The 26,691-nt window shown below is 40.1% G+C and overlaps 1 protein-coding gene across 1 annotated transcript in view; it reads right to left on the bottom strand.

The window, feature by feature from the left end:
• Nucleotides 1-26,691, bottom strand: part of PPM1L (protein phosphatase, Mg2+/Mn2+ dependent 1L) — a 329,607-nt gene that overhangs the window by 297,239 nt on the left and 5,677 nt on the right. The gene's annotated exons all lie outside the window — the stretch shown is intronic.

Genomic DNA, 26,691 nt, shown 5'->3' on the forward strand with positions numbered 1-26,691 from the left:
CTTTCCCAAACAACAACCACTTCCGCCTTTCCAATCCTAGCTTGTTGATCTTTTCTTCAGCTTCCCAATTCTTTCTTGGGTGAGGTTTATCTGGGACAAAGAAAATCAATCCTTTTCCCTTTAACTAATCAACTGATCATTGCTTTATGCAAACATCAGTGCTTAATACATAGCAGGTATGTAATAAGAATTTGTTGTAACAAATTAAAGTTTGACAAGGTGACTATAGAGGAGATGAATTTGTTTTTGGGTGAGAGAACATGTAAGAAGATAACACAAGAACAATTTAAGAAAAAAACACTTAAAAAGTATTAAATCCAATCTTTTACAGACTGTTAAGCACACAAGGTGAGCTTTAGAGCCTACAAATTCTTGTCTCTTTTACTGGGACAACAGAGTATGGATAACACAATCTCATTTTACACTATGTGACTTTTTTCTTTTCATTTTCTCTTTCAACAGCAAGCTATCTAATATCCATTAAAGCTCAGGAATTTTCAAAATACCCTTATTCCTGATTAACTATTCATATAGTAGAAGTTAGTTTACTTGACTCTTTACAATGTTTTCCAATCCATTACCAATATCAAGTCACATTCTAACAACCACATGACTCCAGTGAGTTACTATAATGTGAATGACACAGTATAGTAGATGAGAACAGTATTACAATGCAACGAAATACGACCTCATATATATCTATAGATACAGAATACAGAGATATACAGATACAATTTTCAAAGGCAACAATAGTATTAAGTATAATAAAATTAATAACTTGCTACAAGTTAACCTAGCAGAATGAGAACATCATAACACTTCCAAAGATGTTCAAGCCATTATTAGATTCAGGCAAATAGCTGAATCCAGCTGTTTAAGTAGCAGTTTACATACATTACAGTCTGCCTATATACTTCTGGCCTAAAATAAATTTAGGATTTTCTTCCAAATCACTTTTTGGTATCTTCAAAAAAACCTTTCTACTAGAGTCATCTCTTCTATCTGTAAGATATTTCTTCACTTCCAGACCTGATTTCCCCAGAATGCAGCTCTAAAGTCGAGCATCCCTACACAATTAAACAGAGCTTTAGATAAACTCCAGGAAATAATACAGAAAGCCAGGATTCATGCAAGAAAAAGGAAAGAGGCATTTGATATCCAGAGAGGGGGACATGGAAACTACTTACCTTGGCTAGTAAATTCATTGAACCACAGAATTTTTATGCCTCCATTACTTAAGTTCTGTATATAGTATATGATAAAGGCCACTTTCTTCCTGAGAACTACTTTTGGAAATGTACAAGTACAATTGCAGGCAGCATCCCCATGATGAAATATTTGTGCCTGAAAAGATGCAGATGTGAATTTGGAAGTCATTTGGTCCTAAAGCCTTCCTATAAAAGCTGTTCGGAGGGAAGAAGGCCCTTTAAGGGTTCTGGGCTCCTGTGGCCTTCTTTGATGATAAACAGACCCAGCTCTTGAAATGTGTACATTTCACAGTTGCTCAGAAATTCCACTGACCCATGAAGAAGTCAAAGAAATTTTTAAGTAAGATTACTAGGAAACTTTCTTAGCAATCACCACCTTGAAAGGTAAAAATTTTAAAGCTTTCTATCAACTTTAAACAGTGGTAAATTATAGAATAATATAATTTAATAAACAAACATTTCTGAAGTATATTTTAAAATTAAGTAAAGATTAAGCAGGTTATGGCATTAGGAATAGAATAACTTGAAGCATAAATTCTACAAAGTGAGAAGGAGGATGGCAAAGAAAGCTTTTCTTTTACTCAACAACTCTTCTAAGTTCTGTGCATTTAAAATCTTTCAAAAAAATATATTTCTTCAAAATAATGAAAATATAGATTCAAAAGCTTTTTAGAATCTAAATCTGTTTTGGTTTTTTTTTTTAAGATTTATTTATTTATTTGAAAGGCAGAGTTACGGAGAGAGAGAGACAGAGATCAATCTTCCATCCGCTGATTCACTCCCCAAATGGCCACAACAGCCAGAGCTGAGCAGGTCCGCAGGTCCGGAGCCAAGAGCCAGGAGCCTCCTCCAGGTCTCCCATGTGGGTGCAGGGGCCCAAGCACCCAGGCATCCTCTGCTACAAAGAGGCACATTAGCAGAGAGCCAGATCGGAAGTGGAACAGCCAGGACCTGAATCAGCAACCATATGGGATTCCGGCATCACAGGAGGCAGCTTCACCAGCTGTGCCACAATGCCAGCCCCTCCCCCCCCCTTAATTTGTAAGAAAGTCAACCAAGTTAATTTAGGAAAAAATTAACACCAATCCTTCAAAACCCAATGAAGTATAACTATAAATACAACTTATGCACTTCAAAAAAAACCTAGTTAGTTTAAGAAACAAATAAATCTCAATCTTTCCATATAGGACTGAAGAATTAACTGCTGAATCCATTAATCTTAAACACAAGCCATTGGCACCATCCTTGGTTTTGTGTGAATCAAACTGCTGTTCACATGCACTGAAGCTTTCATAAGCAGTTGTGACTAACACACCATTATTTTACAACATTTGCAGTCAACACAGCATTGGTTGCTGAAAAATACAACCCCACACCAATCTTAGAATAGAAGGTGGATGGACAGATTTCCACTCAAAGAGTCAAGCTGCTGGGAAACCTTGTGAAAGAAAGCATCCTATAAAATACAGACAGCAAGGACAACATTTATTTGGCCCAACAGCACAAATACAATGGGGAGAGTGACTGTTAATAGGTGTGGGCTTTCATCTTAAAGTGAAGAACACAAAATTAGAAAGGTGATGATAGCTGCGTAATTTTAAAAATGTACTAAAAACTAGTGAATTTTACATCCTAAGAAGGTGAATTTTATGGAATGTGAATTATAATTCAATGCAAATGAAACAAAATAAATAAATCTCAAGAAACCAAACACTAGCTAAAAATAAGTACTGACATTCTAAAATGCACGTGCAATATGTTAGAGCCACGGGTAAGCACAGGCAGTTAAACAAAACATACAGGGAGTTTCAAAATTATGTGTTCTGTGCTTTGATTTCAAAACAAGGACAAAAAAGGACCTCAAACTCAACCCCCGAATCTTTATTCTTCCTTTGAGAAGCTGCCTTATAAAAATATGCCACTGGTTTTCTAAATATGTCTGGAGAAAAGCAAGGTACAGGCACTGGAGACCGTTACTTCTAGAAGTTGCCGACGTCCGGCCTAATCACCTCGTCCTACTGCCGAAGAGTGCACCCAGCCTTGTGCAGCCTTCCCCCACCACAGGATTTCTTTCCTGTGCCCTGAGATCTTTAGAAGGCAGAAAGCTTTTAGAGACGACATCTAAGAGGTCTGTACTGCTGAGCCACTCTCCTTTTCTTTTAGTACAATGGACAACTTTTGAGTTTCAATGGACTTCTATAGTACAGACAAATAAAAGCAAAGAACACATCACCTATTTGGAGAAGAAGATTTACAGGATCACTCAGCCCATCCAAATATAACAACCTGCAGAACTGAAATCCCTTTCCAGGAAACACGCTTGTTAAAGCAGAGAAAAATAAAAGCATATAATAACGCCATCCCTGAGGCTTTTGCTGTCAGCTGTGAGCTCTGGTTATCACTAGAGGGGGAAAAAAGCTATCTGGTTACTATATCTAAAATATAAAGGACAGTAACCAGAAGGGAACCTGAATGAGACTTCCAGAGCAATGTTCCGTTGCTTTTGTTGGGCACTGATAGCATGAGTATGTTCAGTTTATGAGAATCCATCAAGAGGTAGAATTCTATTGTACACTTTTTGAGAGTGTGAACTTCTATAAAAAGTAAAAAATAAAACACAAGGGCTGGCATAGTGGTTTAGCGGGTTAAACCAAAATTGGAACATTATCATTCTGTATCAGAGTGCTGGTTGGAGTCCTGGCTGCTCTGTTTCAGACCCTGCTTCCTACTAATGCACCTGGTAAGGTAGTAGAAGACAGCCCAAGTACTTGGGCCCCTGCACCCTTGTGGGAGACCATGATGGAGTTCCAGAATCCTGTCTTCAACCTGGTCCAGCCTTGGCTGTTGCAAACATTTGGGGTTGCAGTAGCTGGCAGATGCAAGCTAGCAAATAGATCTCTCTCTCTCTCTCTCTTTCTCTGTGTGTGTGTGTGTGTGTGTCTGTGTGTCTATCTCTCACTTTTTCTCCCCCTCTCGGTCACTCTGCCTTTCAAATAAATAAATATGTTTTAAATTTTAAAAAGGAAAATAGTTGCTGAATAAAGAGTTAAGACTACATTAAGTCCCTTAAGTAAATTAAAACATCAAATTAAGGCCGGCGCTACGGCTCACTTGGCTAATCCTCCGCCTGTGGCGCCGACACCCTGGGTTCTAGTCCCGGTTGGGGCGCTGGATTCTGTCCCGGTTGCTCCTCTTCCAGTCCAGCTCTCTGCTGTGGCCCAGGAAGGCAGTGGAGGATGGTCCAAGTCCTTGGGCCCTGCATCCACATGGGAGACCAGGAGGAAGCACCTGGCTCCTGGCTTCGGATCAGCGCAGCACACTGGCCATGCGGCCATTTGGGGGGTGAACCAACGGAAGGAAAACCTTCCTCTCTGACTCTCTCTCTCACTGTCTAACTCTGCCTGTCCAAAAAAAAAAAAAAATATATATATATATATATCAAATTAAGAGCAATGATGCTGATGATAACTAACTCAATAAAGGATGACAAGGGCAGGCACTGTGCTAAACCCTTTACACCCACTTTATCTTAAAACAAGATATTCCTGTATGTGTGTATCTATCTACAATGCAATTCCTGGCAGGAGCTGGTACAAACTGACATGTGGTTCCACTGCAAGCTACCTTTGGCTAATCTTAATCCTCTATGCTGTGAAGAGGGAAAGAAAGAACTTTTTACCACCTTGACACACATTCATACCCAAGGACTTTAGATGCAATCAAACGTCATGATTTTTCCTGCTATTTCTCTACTTCCTCTCCATGGAGGGTGCTGTCATGAAAGCTTGACTAAAAAAATAACTATTTCTAACCAAACCTCCCTCACCATTCCATGCATTCAAGGGGACATTCTAGTAGCCTCTTATAATTCCACAGAAATCTGGCTAGGCCTGAAAAATTTTTAAGTACATTTTTGAACAAAGATTCAAAGGCGTCTTCTCCAGGTACAAGCATGAAGCAAAAGAATGACAGTTTCCTTTATTGTATCCTGAACACTTTTTATAAGTTTTATTTATTTGGAAAGCAGAGTTGACACAGGGTGGAAGCGGGGAGGGGTGAGGAGAAATGGGCAAAGAGAGATCGTCTGTCTACTGGTTCATTCCCTAAAGGCCTGCAACACTGCAGCTGGGCCAGACCAAAGACAGGAGCCAGGAACTCAATCCAAGTCTCCCAATTGGGTGGTGGGGAACTCAAGAGCTCCAGCCACCACATGCTGCCTGTCAGGGTACACATTAGCAAGCAGTTTGTATCAGAAGTGGAGCCAGGACTCAAAGACAAGCATGCCAGTATGAGATACAAGTGTCGCAAGCAGTGTTTTAACCACTGTACCACATGCCAAACTTTCCCGAATACTTTTAAAAATCAATTTACCTTCAGAGACAAATGAAATTTTGATGTAATTGCATTATAACAAATTGCTATCAAAATTAAAATTTCTAAAAATCATTTATTAAGCACTTTCTATTTACTAGATACTGCCAGACCCTGAGGGTTCTTAAGATTCTTTATCTCAAACTACTCCTAAAAATAGTTAACATGTACTGAGTGCCTACTTGCTATGTGCCAGGCACCACCTTAAGTACTTTACACATATAAATTCATTTGATGACCTAACAGCCAAGGTAAATACCATGAGAACCACTCTCATTATTCACATGAAGAAACCAAGGACTAGAAAAGCTAAGAAACTTCCCACAGGGCACATAACTAGAGGAAGCAAGTGGGAAGATTGGAAGTCAGGCAGTAGGTGTGGTAGCCTATAGCATTAACCACCGGACTTCACAGTCCTTCCCCAGAAGATTCTGAGTTCTGGATGTGGAAAATACTTGTCTGAGGGGGCCGGCACTGTGGCGTAGCGGGTAAAGCCACCATCTGCAGTGCCAGCATTCCACATGGGCGCCAATTTGAGTCCTGGCTGTTCCACTTCCTATCTAGCTCTCTGCTATGGCCTGGGAAAGCAGTAGAAGATGGCCCAAGTGCTTGGGCCCCTGCACCCGCATGGGAGACCCAGAGGAAGCTCCTGGCTCCTGGCTTCGGATCAGCACAACCCAGCTGTTGCGGCCATCTGGGAGTGAACCAGCAGATGGAAGATCTCTCTCTGTCTCTCTCTCCCTCTCCTCTCTCTGGGTAACTCTGACTTTCGAATAAATAAATAAACCTTAAAAAAAGAAAAAGAAAAAGAAAATACTTGTCTGAGGTCAGACAGCAAGCAATGGATGGGCCTGGATTCAAATCCTGCTTTATAGGATTTCAAAGTCCACATTATTCATTGCCTTCCCAGCCTACTGAAATTGATGATAAAACAATACTGAAATCAAACTTCCCCATAGTGAACTGAGACTTGAAAGGAAGCCATTAAAGTGTCACATTTTCCTAACACTGCCTCTTTCTTCCTCTATACTTCAAGATCTTTTGTATAATGACATTTGCTTTTTTCAGAATTTAGGTAATTTTTCTTACAGCAGGAAGTACCAAAGACAATGTAATAATATTGTAACATTAACTACATCAATAGGAATATGTGATACAAGTGCAATAGCTATAAGTGACTTAACACAAAAGAAAACCAAGGAAAGCAATTTTATACAGCTCATTACAGAAAATGCAGAGCAAGCAGACCAACAGCCCTCTTACTATGGGTTAGGTACACAGAAGAAAATGGCATATGGGAGTTTCTTGTACTAGGCTTGCAGTTTTTCTTAAGTTTGAAAGTGTATGTACACTAAAAGTTACAAAAGTAGAAATATGGAAGAAAAGATTTGCAAATCATATATCTGATAAGGGATTAATATCAAGAACATTCAAAGAATTCTTACAACCCAACAACGACAAAAATAACTATCCCAATCACAAACTGAACAAAGAATTTGAGTAGCATTTCCCCAAAGATGATGTACAGATAACCAACAAGCATATGAAAACTCAACTGCACTAATTATTAAGGAAAATGCAAATCAAAGCACAATAAGTTATCTTACACCCATTAGGACAGCTACTTTCAAAAAATAGAAAATAATAAGTATTCCCAAAGATGTAGATAAACTGAAACCCTTATGCACTGTTGGTGGGAGTGAAAAATGGTGCAACTGCTATGGAAAACAGTACCACAATTCCTCATAAGTTAAAAATAGAAAGCTGCCATATGATCCAGCAATCCTACTTCTAGACATACATCCAAAAGAATTGAAAGTAGGATCTCAGAGAAATATCTGCAAACCTCTGTTCACAGCAGTACTATGCACAACAGTCGAGAGGTGGAAGCAACCCAGATATTCATCAGCGAATGAATGGATAGACAAAATGTGGTACATACACACAGAAAAATCATACCCAACCTTTAAGAGGAAGGAAATCCTGTTGCATTCTACAACAGAGATGATTCTTAGGGATACATTCTAACTGAATAAACCAGTCATGAAAAGACAAATACTGAATGATTCCACTTATGTATAGTATCTAGTCAAAGAAAGAGAAAGTAGAATGGTGATTTTAAAGGCGCTTGAGAGTAGTGGATGAGAAGTTTTTGTCAAAAAGATATATGGTCTCTGCTCTCCGAGATTAGAAAAAAAGAAAGAAAAGCTCCAGATATCTGTTGGAAAACAACATCAATAAGGGGCCAGTACTGTGGCAAAACAGATAAAGCTGCTGCCTACAGTGCTGGCATCCCATATAGATGCCAGTTGGGGTCTTGGCTGCTCCACTTTCAATACAGCTCTTTGCTATGGCCTGGGAAAGCAGTAGAAGATGGCTCAAGTCCTTGGGCCCCTGTACCCACGTGGGAGACCCAGAAAAAGCTCCTGGCTCCTGGCTTCAGATAGGTGCAGCTATGGCCATTGCAGCTATCTGGGGAATGAACCAGCAGATGAAGACCTGTTCCTGTCTCTCGTCTCTCTCTCTCTCTCTCTCTCTCTCTCTCTATATATATATATATATATATATATATATATATATCTGCCTTTGCCTCTGCCTCTCTGTAACTCTGCCTTTCAAATAAATAAATAAATCCTTTTAAAAAAATCAATACCAATACTGAACTGTTACTTAAAATGGTCAAGATAGTAAATTTTTATGTGATTTTTACAACAATTGAAAATTTAAAAATAGCATATATTAGAACTCATTTACATTAAATCCTCATACTAGAAGAAATGGAGAAGCCACTAAAGACTCTTCAGAGCACTAATCTCTGATTCCCTGGTGAGATTCATGTGACAAACATTTATGGGACACCCACTCCATCACAAGCATCAAGGCAGATCGTATAGCTGAAAGCAGGCATACAATAACTGAACAATAAAATCAGAGACATAATGCAAGTCTACTCACAGTCCTAATTCTTACTCAACTTAAGGGAGGCAAAATGTTTCCAGCTTAGATTCAACACTAGCAAAAGAAGTTTAATCCAATCCTCGAGGAAACATCACATTTTCATCCTGAGACCATTTTTCTCTCCAATGTAGATCAGTGATAATTGCATAGGTGAACAAAACATACATCAACTTCTATTTCCTATGGTTGGAGAAGCTTAGAAAGAATGGCTATGATGTTGTTACCTGTTAAAAATTGAGTTACTTTGGTTTTCAATATGGTTCATAAAGCTCCCCAAAGTAGAAAGTGTCCACGTTGTACAGGAGAATTTACAAATTATTCATGTTGCATGTTTTCTAAAAATGCTATTCTTTTGACTGAATTACTAATGAATGGAAATCAAATACACACACACACATATGTGATGTTAAGTAAAATCAGATAAAGTGGGTGGTTTTCATTCCCTGCTAAGGTATTCCCGCATTACCAATAAGCTCTTTTCTGTTACGATATGCAAAGTATATGAGGACTCTCTCCTTTGAGTGTAAATCAAGCATACTTGTGTCCCAAACCTCAAGTCTGTGAGTCATTGATTCTGCCCTCTGTCAGCTGCAATTGTCTATTTACTTTTCCCCACTCTTTGATGCTCACTAAATACTATGCACAGTTTTGTATTGGCATGATGTTTTGGGAAAGAAAACTATAGAATGGACTTTTTGTTTGGTTGAGTTTCAGGATCTGTTCTTGTACTTCTAATGCTTGAAAATGGAGTATTGCAAACTGTAACACCCTTAACCAAGTATAAAACTATCCTTTGAAGAGAAGGCAGAGTTAAATCTGAGAACTTTGCCTCATTTCCTCTGAGGAGCCAGCCCCAATTCTCAAAACTCCTGCATTACAGCAGAAACAGTTACCTGTCAAACTGATGAAAACCACTTGCCTGGGATAGCTTTCAGAATTCTATGTAATTTTCTACATTTTCCTTGGTCATTATTTTAAGGACTTCTAAATAGACCATGCATGACACAAGCTCTGAGATAATGAGAAAAACAATGACAATATTTATGAGAGAGTGATATTTACCTCCTCAAATTCATTTCATTCCCATGAACCTGAAATATTTACCACAGATCATCTACAGTGTTAGAAACTGAGCACAATACCTATATGAATGCCTTGCCAAACCAGGCCTGTTGGCACACAGCAAAGGACAGCATGGTACCAGGAAGTAGATGACTTGGAATCAGGCAGACATGGAAAATATTCTAACTCCAGTTCTGTAATTGAGCAGTTGTGTAACCCTGTGTTCACAGTAGTCAGGGCCTCAGCTTTCCCAGGTATAAATGTCATTAGGGTTCGTGAAGGAATATCAGTGAAAGCAACCAGTACATTGTGGGCACTGCAGAATGAGCAAAAGCCTTTGGTTTCCAAAAGGTAGAAGTAATGGGAAATGCAGTTGTATAGTCTGGTGTTTCCTTTTCATTTGTCAAGCATCATATTGTTAGGATTTTTATAAGGGATCATCATCACGAGAATTCAAGCACCTGGGACAGCTCAGGGCACACCATAGAAATTTAACAGACATTTGAAACTCAAGAATGTTGAATCTGTAGTTGAGGAAGAAAAGTACCTTAAAAATGGAGTGGAGCATTTGGCACAGCAGCTAATAAACTACTTGGGACACCCACATCCTATACCCAGGGTCCCTGGGTTTGAGTTCCACCTTCATTTTCAACTTGAACTTCCTACTAATGCACACCTGGGGAGGCATATGGTGATGGCCCAAGTGGTTAGGTCACTGCACCCACATGGGATACCTGGACTGCTTTCCTGGCTTCCAGCTTCAGTCTGGCCCAGATCCAGCTTTTGTAGGTAGTGGGTATTTGGAGAGTGAACCAGCAAATGATTTCTCTCTCTCTCTCTCTCTCTCTCTCTCTCTCTTTGACTTTCAAATAAATATATTTTTTTACAACAACACAAGATGTCTGTCCACAAGAGACCACAAATTTGGAGGGACTGATTACTTAAAGCTCACATGACCAATCAAAACTTCATGGAAGAGCTGGAAATTGAGGGGAGCCTTGAAACAAGGATAAAGCATAGCTATGGGGAAAGAGGAATGAGAACTCTCAGAGAATAGGCAGAGTTAATAAAGTGCAGCTGTAGGTATATGTATCCATCAGGCATTCGGTGAACAATAAAGGACCAATTTTATTGTAGCACAGAATTTTGCATAGGGGAGTAACAGAAGATTGAGTTAAACAGAGCAAAGATAATTTTATGACAATTAAAAAAGCCAGTTTTAGAGAAACAAATCATGATTGCTAGAAATCAGATTTTTGAGAAGAAACAAAGTATATAGCCCAATGAGTTTTGGTTTTGTTTTTTTTTTTTTTGTTTTGTTTTTGTTTTTGTTTTTGGACAGAAAGAGTGGACAGTGAGAGAGAGAGACAGAGAGAAAGGTCTTCCTTCTGTTGGTTCACTCCCCAAATGGCCATTGCAGCCGGCGCACCATGCTGATCCAAAGCCAGGAGCCAGGTGCTTCCTCCTGGTCTCCCATGCGGGTGCAGGGCCCAACGACCTGGTCCATCCTCTACTGCCTTCCCGGGCCACAGCAGAGAGCTGGGCTGGAAGAGGAGCAACTGAGACAGAATCCAGCACCCCGACCGGGACTAGAACCTGGGGCGCCGGCGCTGCAGGAAGAGGATTAGCCTATTGAGCCGTGGCACCGGCCGCCCAATGAGTTCTGAAGGCTGATCTATCAGAGACATCACTGAGTGGACTGAAGAAGAAAGAGATCAGGGGTGGGTGTTGAGGCACAGCAGGGTAAGCCACATCAGGCATTGGCATCCCATGTCAGTATCTGTTCCAGACTCCAATGCTGCACTTCTGATCCAGCTCCCTGCTAATGCACCTGACAAGCAGCAGAAGATGGCCCAAGTACTTGAGTCTCTGTTACCCACATAGGGGATTCGAATGAATTTCCTGGCTCCTGGTTCCACACTGGCCCAGCCCCAGCTGTTACAGGCATTTGAGGAGGGAACAAGTGGATAAAGATTCTATCTCCCTCTCTCTTTCTCCCCACACACACACGCCTTCTCTCTGTCTCTCTCCATCTCTCTGTGTGTGACTCTCCTGCTCAAATAATAAATCTTGAAGAAGAAGGAAGAGAAGTGACCAATAAGGAAGCCACTGTCATGATCCTGGCCTGAAATAGCATGGTGGCAGTGTGACTATAAAAACAGAGAAGGGTGAGAGTCATTCTAGAAAGTCTCACAGACTTGCATGAAGAGGGAAGAAGCAAGAGAAGGAAGGAGACCAAGAGAATAGTGGCACTGTGACAGGAAGAGACAATTCTGGAGAAGAAATAAATCAAGAAACAGAGTAGGCAAATTAGTTTCAGATAGATTGTTATCAATGTGACACCCGAAAAGAAATGTCAGCACATAAAGAGTGGGCTAGCTGTGCTCAGAAAAGATGGCTGAATCCATGGAAGCTGCAAAGATTTTGATGCAATAAAACTTCTGCAAAATCCAGATTTGTGAAGAAATGAAACCCTCACACAAAAGGCAGAGAAGGAGCAAAGAGATATAAGCGGTGCCACTACAGCCAGGAAAGCGAGTATCTGAAAGACAGAGGTGGTCAAGAAAGCCAAATCCTACAGAGAAATAAAAGGACCTAAGAGTAGAAAACAGGCCATCACACATGGCAATTACGAGGACCCTGCAGACCACCAAGATTCAAAATAGTGCTGATGGCAAAAGGAAAAGAGGTAAGTAGAAAGAAAACAGAAGCATCGTATAGTCTATGCTTTCTGAAGCACTTTACTGAGAGATGTCTCACTCAGATATTTTACATGAAGTCTAAGAAAATTAGTTATTAAGAAATGGGTGGGGGGGAAGCTGATAACAAACTGTCTTTTGTGCTCACAAGCTCTCTTCTTTCTCTCTGTCCTTAGTTCATCTGATTTCTTGGTTACCTCATGTAACCTCCTAATGTTTATTTCTAGGCTGTATTTCTGGGACTCTCTCCTTTGGGTCATATCCAATCACACCTTTCCCTTTCATCCCTTTTTCTCTTTTCATTTACACTGTAGAGGCAAGGACAAAAGATTTCACAAAATAACTAAGACTGATAAGTGTTCCTCTCTGTGTCTTCAGTAGAGAGCTACATTCCAAAAACTACATGAAAATATGCTCAACATCATTGGCATTAGGAAAATATAAACTAAAATTATGGTCAGATACCATGCCACACCTATTGGAATGGCCAACACTAAAATGGATGGAGAGGATGTGAAGCAACTGGAACTCGGATATACTGCTGATGGAAATGTAAAATAGTACAACCATTTGGGAAAACAGTTCAGCAGTTTCTTTAAAAGAAACTGCTACCCTACCAAAAAATCCATCCATTTCTCTCCTGGGTATTTGTGTAAGAAAAATGAAAGCTTATGATCATAAAAAGTCCTGCACCTGAATGTTCACAGCCAAAAATTCAAACAACTCAAATGTCAAACAATTGAACTGACAAATTTTCATATATCCATATAATGCAATACTATTTGGCAATAAAAAATAAATGAACTATTGATAAATGGAAAACATGGATGAGTCTCAAAATGATTGATGGGAGTAGAGGAACCAAAGAGTATATACTGTATAATTCCATTTATAAAAAAATGTTACAAAACTGAAAGCAGATTAGGGATGTACAGAAGGAAAGGCGGAAGAAGGACAGAACAGAGGAATTTACCAAGGAGCATGAGGAAAGTTTTGAGGGTGATGGATATGTTCATTATCTTAATGGCAGTGATAGTTTCTTGGGTATATACAAAACTGATCAAATTCAATACATTAAATAATACTTTTAATATATATAGTTGATTATGTCTACCATACTTCAGTAAAATTGCTTTTAAAAATTATAGTTGGGGCCAGCGCTGTGGCTCAACAGGCTAATCCTCCGCCTAGCGGCGCCGGCACACCGGGTTCTAGTCCCAGTCAGGGTGCCGGATTCTGTCCCGGTTGCCCCTCTTCCAAGCCAGCTCTCTGCTGTGGCCCGGGAATGCAGTGGAGGATGGCCCAAGTGCATGGGTCCTGCACCCCATGGGAGACCAGGATAAGCAACTGGCTCCTGCCTTCAGAACAGCGCGGTGCGCCGGCTGCAGTGCGCCAGCCGCGGCGGCCATTGGAGGGTGAACCAATGGCAAAGGAAGACCTTTCTCTCTGTCTCTCTCACTGTCCACTCTGCCTGTCAAAAAATAAAAAAATAAAAATAAAAATAAAAAAATAAAAAAGGATAGTTGGGGAGGAGGGCGGCACAGTGGCATAGTGGGTAAAACTGTCACCTGCCAAATGGGTGCCGTTCAAGTCCCAGCTCTCCACTTCTGATCCAGCTCTCTGCTAATGCATCTGGGAAAGCAGCAGAAGACGGCCTAAGTTCTTGGGTCCCTGAACCCATGTGGGAGACTCAGAAGAAGCTCCTGGTTCCTGGCTTCAGATCAGTTCAGTTCTAGCCATTGCAGCCATTTGGGGAATGAACCAATGGATGGAAGATCGATCTCTCTCTCTCTCTCTCTCTCTCTCTGCCTTTCAAATAAATAAATATTTATTTTTAAAAAAGGGAGGGATAGTTGGACAAGTAGTAAAATACAAACATGGACTCTGTGTCAGACAATATTATTTTCTCAATGTTAGATTTTGTTTTTTAAATGAAGAGGGAGGGGTTGGCTTTGTGGCACAGTGAGTTAAGCCACTGCTTGAGACACTCACATCCATATCAGAGTGCTGGTTAAAGTCCTGCCACCTCTGCTTTAGATCCATCTTCCTGCTAATGTATTCTAGGAGACAGTAGATGATAGCTCAAGTGCTTGGACCCCTGCCAACCACCTGGGAGACCCAGAGGGAGTTTCAGCCTCCTGGCTTTACCTGACCCAACCCTAACTGTTTTAGATATCTCGGTAGTAAACCAACGGTGAAAGATACCTCTCTCTCCCACTTTCTTTCTCTCTCTCTCTCTCTCTCTCTCTCTCTCTCTCTCCCTGAAGTACATGAAGATGCATAAACATTTTTAAATAAATAAACATGAATAAAGTGGATGCCTTATCTCTATAGTATAAACGCACCATGGAGGCAGGGTGCAAGGACTTCAGTCTAAAGTAGAACATAATTTAGGCACCCACTATTTTTCAGAGAAAAAAAAAATTAGTTGTCTTTTTGTCAGAGAATTCCCTCTTAGGTAATAATTCCAAAGTGCATACCTCCTGTACTCTTTCATGTCTAAATCTGTTTGCATTACATAATCCTTTGGGGATAAACAATTTCTGTCTCTACATAGCTCCATGGATCATAGCAGGACATATGGCTCTAACAGAAAGATGTAGAGATTTTCTCTGGCCACAGTCAGGATTTCAGTTCCTCACTCTATCCTTTCTTCAGCATCAATCACTGGGATCCCCTAGATGTTAAAAATACGGTCTTCTGGAGTAAGCGTTTAGCCTAGCAGTTAAGATACCAGCATTCCACATGGGAGAATCTGGGTTGGATTTCAGGCTCCAACTCCTAACTAGCTTCCCACCAATGCACTCTGGGAAACAGTAGTGATGCCTCAAGTATATGAGTCCAGGTCACCCTCATGAAAAGCCTGCATTGGGTTCCTGGCTCCTGGCTCCTAGTTCCAGCCCCAGTGCAGCCCTGGTCAGCCATTGCATGCATTTGGGAAGTGAACTAGCAATTTACTACCCTCCCTCTCAAAGAAATGAGTTTTTTAAATAATGAAATAAAAATATGTGCTTCATTTTTAAGAATTATCTGCTGCTTGGGGAGTCTCACTCTTACAGGATCAGATGCCTATCCAAACAGGTTAGGCCTGAATATCACATGCTCAGAAATGTTGCCAAGAAAGCAGGGGGAAGATTAGAATCCCCATCTGATCTCTCTTCTGAAATCATTGGAGAACAAAATCCCCCAAGATTTTAAGACATATTCAAGAAATAAAGAGCAAATAAAAGCTTTTCCTATGTATCTATGAGTATCAGTTACCAGGCTGAATGCCCAACTCATAAATTCCTATCAAAGTTATGGCTGGCACATAGATTAAAAATTAAATATCACATTATAATTATCTTTCTAAAATTGACTTTAGCAAAAATCAAGTTAACTTAATTTTATTGTTAACTCCAAAAAGCCACAAGTTTACTCTGCATTGCATGTTTAAAACTTTAAGAGACTAAATTTTCTCAAAGTGATCACACACAAAAATATGTAATATATTCTTCTTTAAACAAAAAAAAAATCTCATCACTGCCTGAAAAATCTCAAAATATTCCTCAATTACTTACTCTATTATCTTTCTTTTTTAAAAAAAAAATTATTTATTTGAAGACAGAATTACAGAGAGAGGTAGAGACAGAGAGAGAGGTCTTCCATCTGCTGGTTCACTTCCCAGTTGGCCGCAACGGCTGGAGCTGCGCAGATCTGAAGCCAGGAGCCAGGAGTTTTCTCCAGGTCCCCCACGTGGGTGCAGGGGCCCAAGGACCTGGGCCATCCTCCATTGCTATTCCAGGACATAGCAGAGAGCTGGATGGGAAGAGGAGCTGCCAGGACTAGAACTGGAGCCCATATGGGATGCTAGCACCTCAGGCCAGGGCTTTAACCCACTGCACCACAGTGCCAGTCCCTCTATTATGTTTCAAAAGGGGCAGTGAAATGGTACCATTCACAAATTCACACTAATTCAAGATATTCTTTTATATCATTTAAGATCCCATATTTTATTTATATATACTTTATTCTATAGTACATATTACTTTGGATTTTACACAATTATAACCACATATTATCCTACAGGGCAAGATGTAAAAACTCATGCATACTGTTCTTCACAGACAATTTAAGGGATCTTTAAAGGGAAATGTTGACTAAGCGTGATATTGTCTGGTATACCAACTTAAACCCAACATTATTCAGTATGAGGCTCTTCTGAGGACAGCCGGAGATTCCTTACGGGACAGGCAGCAGTCATTAGTACAAGGATTTTATGCCCAGGAATATTCTAGATAAAATAAGGACAACCCTCACCAAAGCCTGCAGAAGTGCCCGAAGAAGAGAGCTGCAGATCTCCCCTCCAGACCTTCTCCTCCTTGGACCAGGGAGAAGGAACCATGCATCTCTCTTGCTAGGTGTTCCCCAACCCACAGAGTCAACAGCAGATACTCTGATCCTGATGCACCTATTGGTGAAACTAATGCCTGCTAAGAATTTCCTTGAGGTAAATCTAGTGATGATGATTTCCCAAATGAAAGCTTTTGTTCTTCACCCCTTCATGCAGTCAATGCCTGCTGGTTTTCTGCATCACATCCACATCATGTTCTGGTCCACCCCTGTGACTGTTAATTCTCCACTACTGCACCTTCAGTATTCTTTCTTCTTTCCCTCTTATCTTCCACCGGTTTTCCTCTTTCATTATATCAGTAAAGAAGCTTTAGCCTTATTACCCATAAACCGAAGCCATTTCACGTGCTTTCAATCATAATTTTTTTCAATAATCTCAACTCCAGGGACATGACAGTATCCACCATCATCTGTATTATGAATTATTGTTCTACTAGTACTAGTTAATGCAATAATGCAGGAAACAAAAACAAAAATGCATAACTATCTGAAATTAGAAGACAAAATTACATTATTTGCAGACAATGTAATCATATGGTGTCAAAAAAAAGAGAGACAAAATAAATCATCAGAAAAGCTACTAAAACTAAATAGGAAGTGAGTAAGCATTTTTATAAACTGGCAATAATGAGACAAGGAAACAAAATGAAAAGATGGCCTCATTTTAATCAGTTTTTATCAGAGGCAGGAGTATAAGCACTTCTTCCTTACCTAAGTTACCCCATATGCACACATTTGTCTCACAGGAAAATTGGAGGCTTTTATTGCTCTCGACCCTCATCACAGCCTAGACCACTGCTAAGCAATGCAACTCCCCATAAATAATATAAAAAAATCTGAACTTCCTAGGAATCATCTTTGACCAGGAGCAAATTAGAATATTGTAAAAAATAAATAAATAAATAAATAAATAACAAAATTTATGATGCTGAAGAGTTAAGGAATAAAAATTCTACTGAACTTGACCAGGAAATTCACTGTCTAAACAGATGCTAGTAAAATAGCAATGAATAGCCAACAGAAGAACTGCTGTGACAGTTCCACATACATCAGTAGCATAAATTGTGCTTATTGCATACATAGTCGTATGTGAGAGAGAAAAAACACTTTGCAGCCCACTCAGGACCCACCTTACTGCTAATTTGCTCAGAACAAAGAGAAAACGATTTAGAAAACAGTTTCTTAAGATCTGTTGGGTTCCTTAGAAAAACAAATTTCTCAAGGGTACTACAAAAAGTAAGTTTTCTAAAAAGAGAATTAAGGGGCCTGTGCTGTGGCATAGCAATAAAGCCACCGCCTGCAGTGCTGACATCCCATATGGGCGCCAGTTTGAGTCCCAGCTGCTCCTCTTCCGATCCAGCTCTCTGCTATGGTCTGGGAAAGAAGTAGAAAATACACCAAGTATTTGGGCCCCTGTACCTGCGTGGGAGACCCGAAGAAACTCCAGGCTCCTGGCTTCAGATGGACGCATCTCCAGCCATTGAGGCCAATTGGGGAGTGAACCAGCAGATGGGAGACTTCTCTTTGTCTCTCTCTCTCTCTCTCTCTCTCTCTCTCTCTCTCTCTCTCTCTCTGCCTCTCCTTCTCTCTCTAACTCTGACTTTCAAATAAATAAATAAAAATCTTTAAAAAGAGAATTTATGTTTATTTTAGTGAAATAAAAACCTGTGAAATCCATACATACTATGGGTCTTCAAAAAGCTTATTAACAGTGCATATTATGAAAAACCTATGTATGAATTTCAATTTTTTGCACCAAAATAGACTATTTTTAATTGTTTTTCCATTAATTTTAGAAGTACCATACCTCCCTCATATCTCAGCACCCAGACAAAACTCTCTAAACTAATCCAAAAATAAGGTGTTTCACCCTTTTCTAAAGTTGATTTTCCCCACTTAAGTGTTAACTTTATAGCAGCACTCTTAGAATGGTAAGTGCAGAATAAGGAATGTTCCAGGTCACTCTCTTCAAACTCCCTTCCGACTTGGGAGACCCACCAAACAACCATTTCCACTTCCCCTTCTTCCTGTCTTACGAAACTTTCCAAACAGATCCTCCAGCAGGCTGGGCTCCTCCCAGATTCAGGGTGAATTCTGATGGGTCTGTGAATCACACTGATCACATTTGCCTGGTCCAGTCCCTGGCTTAGGCATGGACATGGATAGATGTGAGGAGTACCTTCTAGAAAGGTTTGTCTTCAGGCTTAAAGAACACAAAATCCTACAGTTTCTTCAAGTCATTCAGTTGCTAGATCAAAAGCCATCTCCAGCCCTTGTTAAGTGAGATAATAACTTTCCCTCATGTTCAAGTGGTTTCCACTTGAGTTTTCTGTCACTTACAACTGAGAACTTCCAAATAATACACCATCAAGATATACTCCCCTGTAGCATCAGCCTCAGCCAATGGACATAAAACACAAGCTAACAAACTGGAAGAGGACATTGCCTTTATTGGAGAATTTGCTCTTTACAAAGAGAAGCTACTTTTGATCATCTGGAAAATATGTCTGTGGCAGAAATTACTTTGTATCTTGCTTTTTTCTAAGCGAGTACTTCTCCCATAAACTTTATGTAATGATTTAAAATAGGATGAGAGGAAACTTTTAATTATAGTAGTCTTACTGACTTAAAAATAGGAACAGCTTAATCTTAATTTATCTCTCTGTGCTAAAGGCCAGACAAGAAGAAATGGGCTTAAACTAAAGGGATATAAGTTCACATAGGAAAATGAATTTCCTAAGAATGGATTATAGGGAAAAAATTCTCCAGGGACAACGTGGGATCTCCCTGGTGAAAGTCTTTAAAAATAGACATTTCATGGAGCTGTGAATCGTAGGCACTATATTTGGATTATGTGACAATTCAAAGTCTCTGACGTATCTACAGAGAAAATTCATCTTCTTTCTAAAGAGTAATTTAGCAAAACATGTATGTGTTAAAATAAAAAAGACATAAAAACTGCTTAATCCAAAGCCATGGAACATTCATATTTATTTTATATCTAAGCAAACCAGTTGTTATAGAAAATTCACTTTGTTACATTAGGGCATAAAAAGATAAATAGTATAATCAAAGATCCTATTATGTCTCATTTTTCATAAAACCTTGACAATGTCAACATGAGACTTATTTGACCAGAAAATTTCCAGTGACTAATTTAACTGGAAGTTTGTTTATTTGATTAAAAAGATAAATTAAAGCAGTTACTACTTTTTAAAAAAAGCAATATATACTTAGCAGAATAAAAGTTGCCCCATGGCAATTCTATAACTGAGAATGATTTTTTAAAAAAATGTTTCAGGTTAAAAACTTTTAATGTTCAGGCCGGCGCCGTGGCTTAACAGGATAATCCTCCGCCTTGCGGCGCCGGCACACAGGGTTCTAGTCCCGGTTGGGGCGCCGGATTCTATCCCGGTTTCCCCTCTTCCAGGCCAGCTCTCTGCTATGGCCCGGGAAGGCAGTGGAGGATGGCCCAAGTACTTGGGCCCTGCACCCACATGGGAGACCAGGAGAAGCACCTGGCTCCTGGCTTTGGATCAGCACGGTGCGCCGGCCGCAGCAGCCATTGGAGGGTGAACCAACGGCAAAAAGGAAGACCTTTCTCTCTGTCTCTCTCTCTCACTATCCACTCTGCCTGTCAAAAAAAAAAAAAAAAAAAAAAAAAAAAAAAAACTTTTAATGTTCAATACAGACTCTCCTAATAAAAACACAATTTGAAGATGTCGCTGAGGCTCAATAGGCTAATCCTCCACCTGCGGCGCCGGCACACCGGGTTCTAGTCCCGGTCGGGGCTCCGGATTCTGTCCCGGTTGCCCCTCTTCCAGGCCAGCTCTCTGCTGTGGCCCGGGAGTGCAGTGGAGGATGGCCTAAGTCATTGGGCCCTGCCCCGCATGGGAGACCTGCAGAAGCACCTGGCTCCTGGCTTTGGATCAGCATGGTGCGCCGGCCACAGCGGCCATTGGAGGGTGAACCAACTACAAAGGAAGACCTTTCTCCCTGTCTCTCTCTCTCTCTCACTGTCCATCCACTCTGCCTGTCAAAAAAAAAAAAAAAAAAAAAACACGATTTGAAATAGGTAAGATTTACTGAGAGAGGGCATTAAATCCCAACTTGCATTTATAATGACCCAAGCTTAGACTATTAATGTTGAAAAGCAAATGCAAATAAGTGTTCACTTCTTTAGAGAAGTCAGTATGGTGACGTGAGATGCAATGGATAACTGGCCTTTGATTTGGCATCTAAGACACATAGATCATCTGCCAGCTGCTCACATAAGACTGGGTAATAATGATGGATGGTAAGGTACAAAGACTATGAGTCAAATACAGCCTACTGATATGGGGCCTTATATCTTCATACAAACATGGAAAGTTTCCAGGTTATTGTAGACCCATAAATTCCTTGCTTTGGTAGCAAACAGTTCTTTTGCACACATTAGAAAATGCTGTCACTAGGTATTATTGTTCAGTTTACATCTTGCACTCTTATATGCAATGGTCCCAAGTTTACCTTCAGCTGCATGCCTACTAGCAAACAGGAACTCCCTTGTCTTTTAGGAATGAAGGGATATAGACTATGTCCCATCGCTCTCTCTTTTTTTTTTTTTTTTTTCTTAATGTTTACCTGTTGAAAGGCAGAGTCACAGAGAGAGGGAGAGAGACAGGGAGAGCACAAATCTTCCATCTGCTGATTCATTCCCCAGATGCCCACAACAGCCAGGGCCCTGGAATTCCATCTGGGTCTCCCATGCAGGTAGAAGAGACCCAAACACTTGAGCCATCATCTACTACCTCCCAGGATACATTAGCAGGAAGCTGGATCAGAACCAGAACAGAGACTCTGACCAACCAAGGGATGGTTTACCGCATTGTACCATTATCCCTGACCTTTAAATCTCATTCTTAACAGAGTCAACTACGAAAGCCCTCCCTCATTCTAGGCAAATTGGAGACAGTAAAACTTCCATTAAACTGGACTTTATCCTCAAGGAACAGAGAAAGAAAAAGAAAATTCATGTCCAGAGAGCTCAAGTGACCAAGTGCTATAGATTAATTTTTCAGAAGTAAAGCATTATGTTTTCAGTTTTTAAGCACAGCTTTTATAGCACAGACTTCACTTTTATTGAAAGGATATCAGTTTGTCATTATGCATAAGTTTCACCTACATGAATATTTACTTAAAATGCTTTGTACATTTCAAAAGAAAGCCTACAGCCATAAAAGAAAGCTATTAAGGACATTATAGTTCCATTAGACATTTAGAAAGTATGGCTCCCTTTGTTTATTTAAAATTTCCTTTTGAATATTTATATTAAAATCAGATTATGACTAATCATGACTGACTTAGAATTGCTAAGAATATAATTTATTTTTTAAAGATATATTTATTTATTTGAAAGTCAGAGTTACACAGAGAGAGAAGGAGAGGCAGAGAGAGAGGGCTTCCATCTGCTGGTCCACCCCCCAAATTGGCCGCAATGGCCAGAGTTGCGCCAATCCAAAGCCAGGAGCCAGGAGCTTCTGGGTCTCCCACGTGGGTGCAGGGACCCAAGGACTTTGGCCATCTTCTACTGCTTTCCCAGGCCATAGCAGAGAGCTGGATCGGAAGTGGAGCAGCCAGGACTTGAATCGGCGCCCATATGGGATGCCAGCACAGCAGGCAGCGAGCAGTCTTACCCACTACCCCACAGCGCCGGCCCCAAGAATATAATTTATTAAGTAACCTTCGGGAAGGAAATTTAGGCTTAACATCTACTCAAACTAAATAAACTGACTCAGTTTTTATAAACCAATGAGACAATGTTTTGCTGTTTAAAATTAACAATCATTTATATATCAGGAAATTATTTTAGTTTTGATGAGAAAATGTCAATGCTTTAATATAAACACAAACCATGAAGACACATGCACATACAGTCGAGTCCTTGCTACTTTAACATAAAATAAAACATGGATCATTTTTGTTTACTGTTAGTGTCTATCTAATGTCACTATAACCTCTTTGCAAGTCTTTCATGAGCCAACAAACAAAAATATTAGGGATACTCTGTAGTGGCAGAGAGATTCTGTCAGCAAAGGAAGTAGATATGAACACTATTTGACTGTATCACCTGCTCTGATTTTACTTAAAAAAACTTACCTAGGTAATTATAAGATCCACAACTCAGCAAGGTTTGCAACATATGGTCTTCAAGAACAACCCCGTACATCATAGGGACACAACCACCGGGGTCATATGAGAAACCCAAAGTCTTACTAAGCAAAAACAAAAGACCAGGCAGCATCCACATAACAATGCTTTCAGCACGTTATCACCCAAATTATGAGTTTTGAAGCGCTTCAACCAGAAAATGATAATACAAGCTTTATGAACAGTTTCAACTCAAAATCCCAGTTTCAAATTCTAGTTTAACCATGAAAAAGCTTGAGAGACCATGGGCAAATCACTTAATCTCTCAATTCCTTAATTTCTTCATCTTTAAAATGGCAATAATGTGGTACTTACCTCATAAACCATTATGAAAATTCAAATTAGGTAAACATTGACTGGCATATTAAACATACTCAATAAATGTTGTCCATTATCATTATTATTACCAACAATGGTGATTTGTTTCTCCTTTGATTCAGAAATATCCCTCTGGAGAAATAATCCTAACTATAGTAGGAACAAAAAAGGATTTATAAGAATGTTATTTATAATAAGGAACTTAACAGTATACAAATATATAAGCAGTTACATAATTTATCAAAATCTATTCAAAAAAACATTACTCTATCACTAAAAAACACACAATGGGGCAGGTGTTTGGCACTTTGGTACTCCCACATCCCATATGAGAGTGCCAGCTCAAGTCCTAGCTATTCTGTGCTTCTGATTCAGCTTCTTGCTAATGTGCCTGGAATGAGGCTCAAGTGCCTGGGTCCCTGTCACCCACATAGGAGACCTGGATGGAGTTCCTGGTTCCTGGCTTCAACCTAGCCCAGCCCACTCTGACAATTTGAGGAGTGAACCAGCAGATAAATGGAAGATTTCTTTCTCTTTCTGTGTGTGTGTGTGTGTATGTGTGTATTGCTCTGCTTTACAGATAAGTGCAAAATATTTTTTTAAAAACATATTTTTTAAACTAAATAAATAAAATTATCATCAAGGTAATGAAATCATTTATTATAGCTGAAGACACTGAGGTTTTTTGGTCTGGGAAAGGCTATACTTTGTAACCAAATCTAAATTATCCCTGGTAACAAGGTAAAATCATAAATGTTTTTCCATTTTAGAGCAGATGTTTATATATATATATATATATATATATATATAATATTTACATTTTTAAATGTACCTATTTAGATAAGATACACCAGATGAACTATTTTACAAATTGGCGATCTCAATGATCAATGGGTATTTTATGAATCTCAGACAATATTTAAATTTATGGGAGCAAGCAAACAAATTTGTAGTCTAACTCACTATCATCCAAATTTGCTCTTGCAGCCAATCACCCTCTCTCATGTTGATGGTGCCACACTGGGAACCCTGACAGTAGTCTTTTTTTTTTTATTAAAAATATTTATTTATTTATTTGAAACTCAGAGAGGAGAGAGAGAGGAGAGGTAGAGAGAGTAGAGAGTTTTTCAAACTGCTGGTTCACTCCCCAGTTGGCTGCAATGGCTGGAGCTGCCCCAATCCAAAGCCAGGAGCCAGGAGCTTCTTCCAGGTCTCCCACACGAGTTTAGGGGCCCAAGGACTTGAACTATCTTCTACTGCTTTCCCAGGCCATAGCAGAGAGCTGGAACAGAAGTGGAACAGCCGGGTCTTGAACTGGCACCCATATGGGATGCTGGCACTTCAGGCCAGGGCATTAACCCATTGCACCACAGGTCTGGCCCCCTGACAGTAGTCTCTTTAGCTCAAGAGGTCTCCATTCCATCCTCTCTCTTTTAGCAATGGCCCAAATCCCTAGGTTTCATCTTTACTGGCCGGGCCCAAGCTTCCCAACAGATCCTCACCCTCATCTTTCTGTCTTGCTCATTCACATTATATCCTCTATATAGATCAGACTGACATGCTTATTAAAGAATGGATATTATGCTATTCCTTTGCTCAAATTATCCATTAGTTCTCCAATATCTGACGAACATGGCCCAGGTTCCTCAGCTTGGCTTTCAATATTGGTACTTTCAATATCAGTTGCAGGAGCATCTCCAGCTTTTCTCACCTCTGTGGGCCCTAAAACTACAGGCCAAGCTCAACTGTGAGTCCTAGGAAACTGGCACATGTTGTCATTGTAAGTATGTCACAAACAGTTTACAACTAATAATGCTTCCAGTAGCAAAACTTGTGAATTGCATTTTTTCAACTAAGCTAGAAAAGATTCAAATTTTTCCTACATTTGTAAGTTCTCATCTCCCTGCATTAGAAATGAAGATAGAATTTTTTTTTTTTTTATTTGACAGGTAGAATTGACAGTGAGAGAAAGAGACAGAGAAAAAGGTTTTCCTTCCGTTGGTTCACTCCCCAAATGGCTGCTACGACCAGCACCGTGCCTATCCAAAGCCAGGAGCCAGGAGCTTCCTCCCGGTTTCCCATGTGGACTTGGGCCATCCTCCACTGCCCTCCTAGGCCACAGCAGAGAGCTGGACTGGAAGAGGAGCAACCGGGACTAGAACCCGGCGCTCATATGGGATGCTGGTGCCACAGGCGGAGGATTAGCCAAGTGAGCCACGGCGATGGCCCAGAAGATAGAATTTATACCAGAACACTGGGAACGGCCTATGACCCTGGATTCCCCATGAAGGTATGTTACACCTGAAATCTTTCCTGGAATATGTGTGACGATGGAAAGAGATGCTCCAAACCAGGATTCCTCAAAGAGCAACATCTCGAAGGGAACAAGAAGCCATCAATGCTGATGGTCAAAATTGAAATTTTAAAATCCAACTTTCTGTTCATCAAAACCATGGGGCAGGGGTGGGGGAAAATAGAAGGACTCCAGAGGCAATGAGACACTGGATGGAAACTTTTAGAATTATTCTACTCCATAAAAATGGAGACAACTTCTTAGCAGGTTGAAGGCCAGGAATTTCATTTCATGGATTTTTCCATTCACAGGGCTGATATGAGGTTTCCTTTTCAAATAAATATACTTAAAAAATATCTAATCTAAAAACAATGTTAAGTCTTTCAAAATACAGAGGGTACTTGAATACGGAAAAAGGAATGAATGGGCTTCTAGAATGACTGCAATTGGGGGAAAGTAGCATCTAAACAAATGGTGCTAACTGCCTCTTTCAACTATGCCTGCATTTTACTTCCTCTGTAACATTTCCACATTTTTCTCCCACCTGTAATGTCATCATCTCCTCCCTCCCCCCAGTCTCTGTCTACTGAAATACTAGTATACACTCAAATATCAGTTCCTCTTCAAAATTACCCAAGATTCCCCAAGCTCCCTCAGGCAGGCCATGTAGGAGATACGCATCGTACAGCTCTGCTAGATACAGCTGCATCTTTGTAGCTCTCCTATTTGTAAAAAGCTCATCTCTCCAAGTAAACAGAATGCTCCCTGAGGGCAGAGAATACACTGATTCATCTTTGGACATCACACACAGGGCATATTCTGTTTTCACGTGTGTTACACGACAAGGAAAACGTTGGCTTAATTGAATGAATTTCTTAACAGCCTGTATGAAAGAAGCACCAAGGTTAGCACTCAGGCTCCTACATTCACCTACAAGCTGTCACATTCACCTAAGCACAAGAGAAGAGGTTTCACTAGGGAGAAAATCATTTTCATTGATTTTAATGTATCATTTTAAGCCAAAATAACTGGGATTTTCTCTTAAACCATAAAGTATTTGTCCACACTAATCCCCCAGGCCTCCTGTGCATCATAATGTGAGAATCAAACATTGACTAACAGTAGCCGTAATATTTGAAAATCAGACCATTAGCTGTGCCACTCATATGTATTCAGAGTAACATCTCATTTCAGAAAGATT

This window comes from Lepus europaeus, chromosome 2 (assembly GCF_033115175.1).
Source record: "Lepus europaeus isolate LE1 chromosome 2, mLepTim1.pri, whole genome shotgun sequence".
NCBI classification, from domain to species: Eukaryota; Metazoa; Chordata; class Mammalia; order Lagomorpha; family Leporidae; genus Lepus; species Lepus europaeus.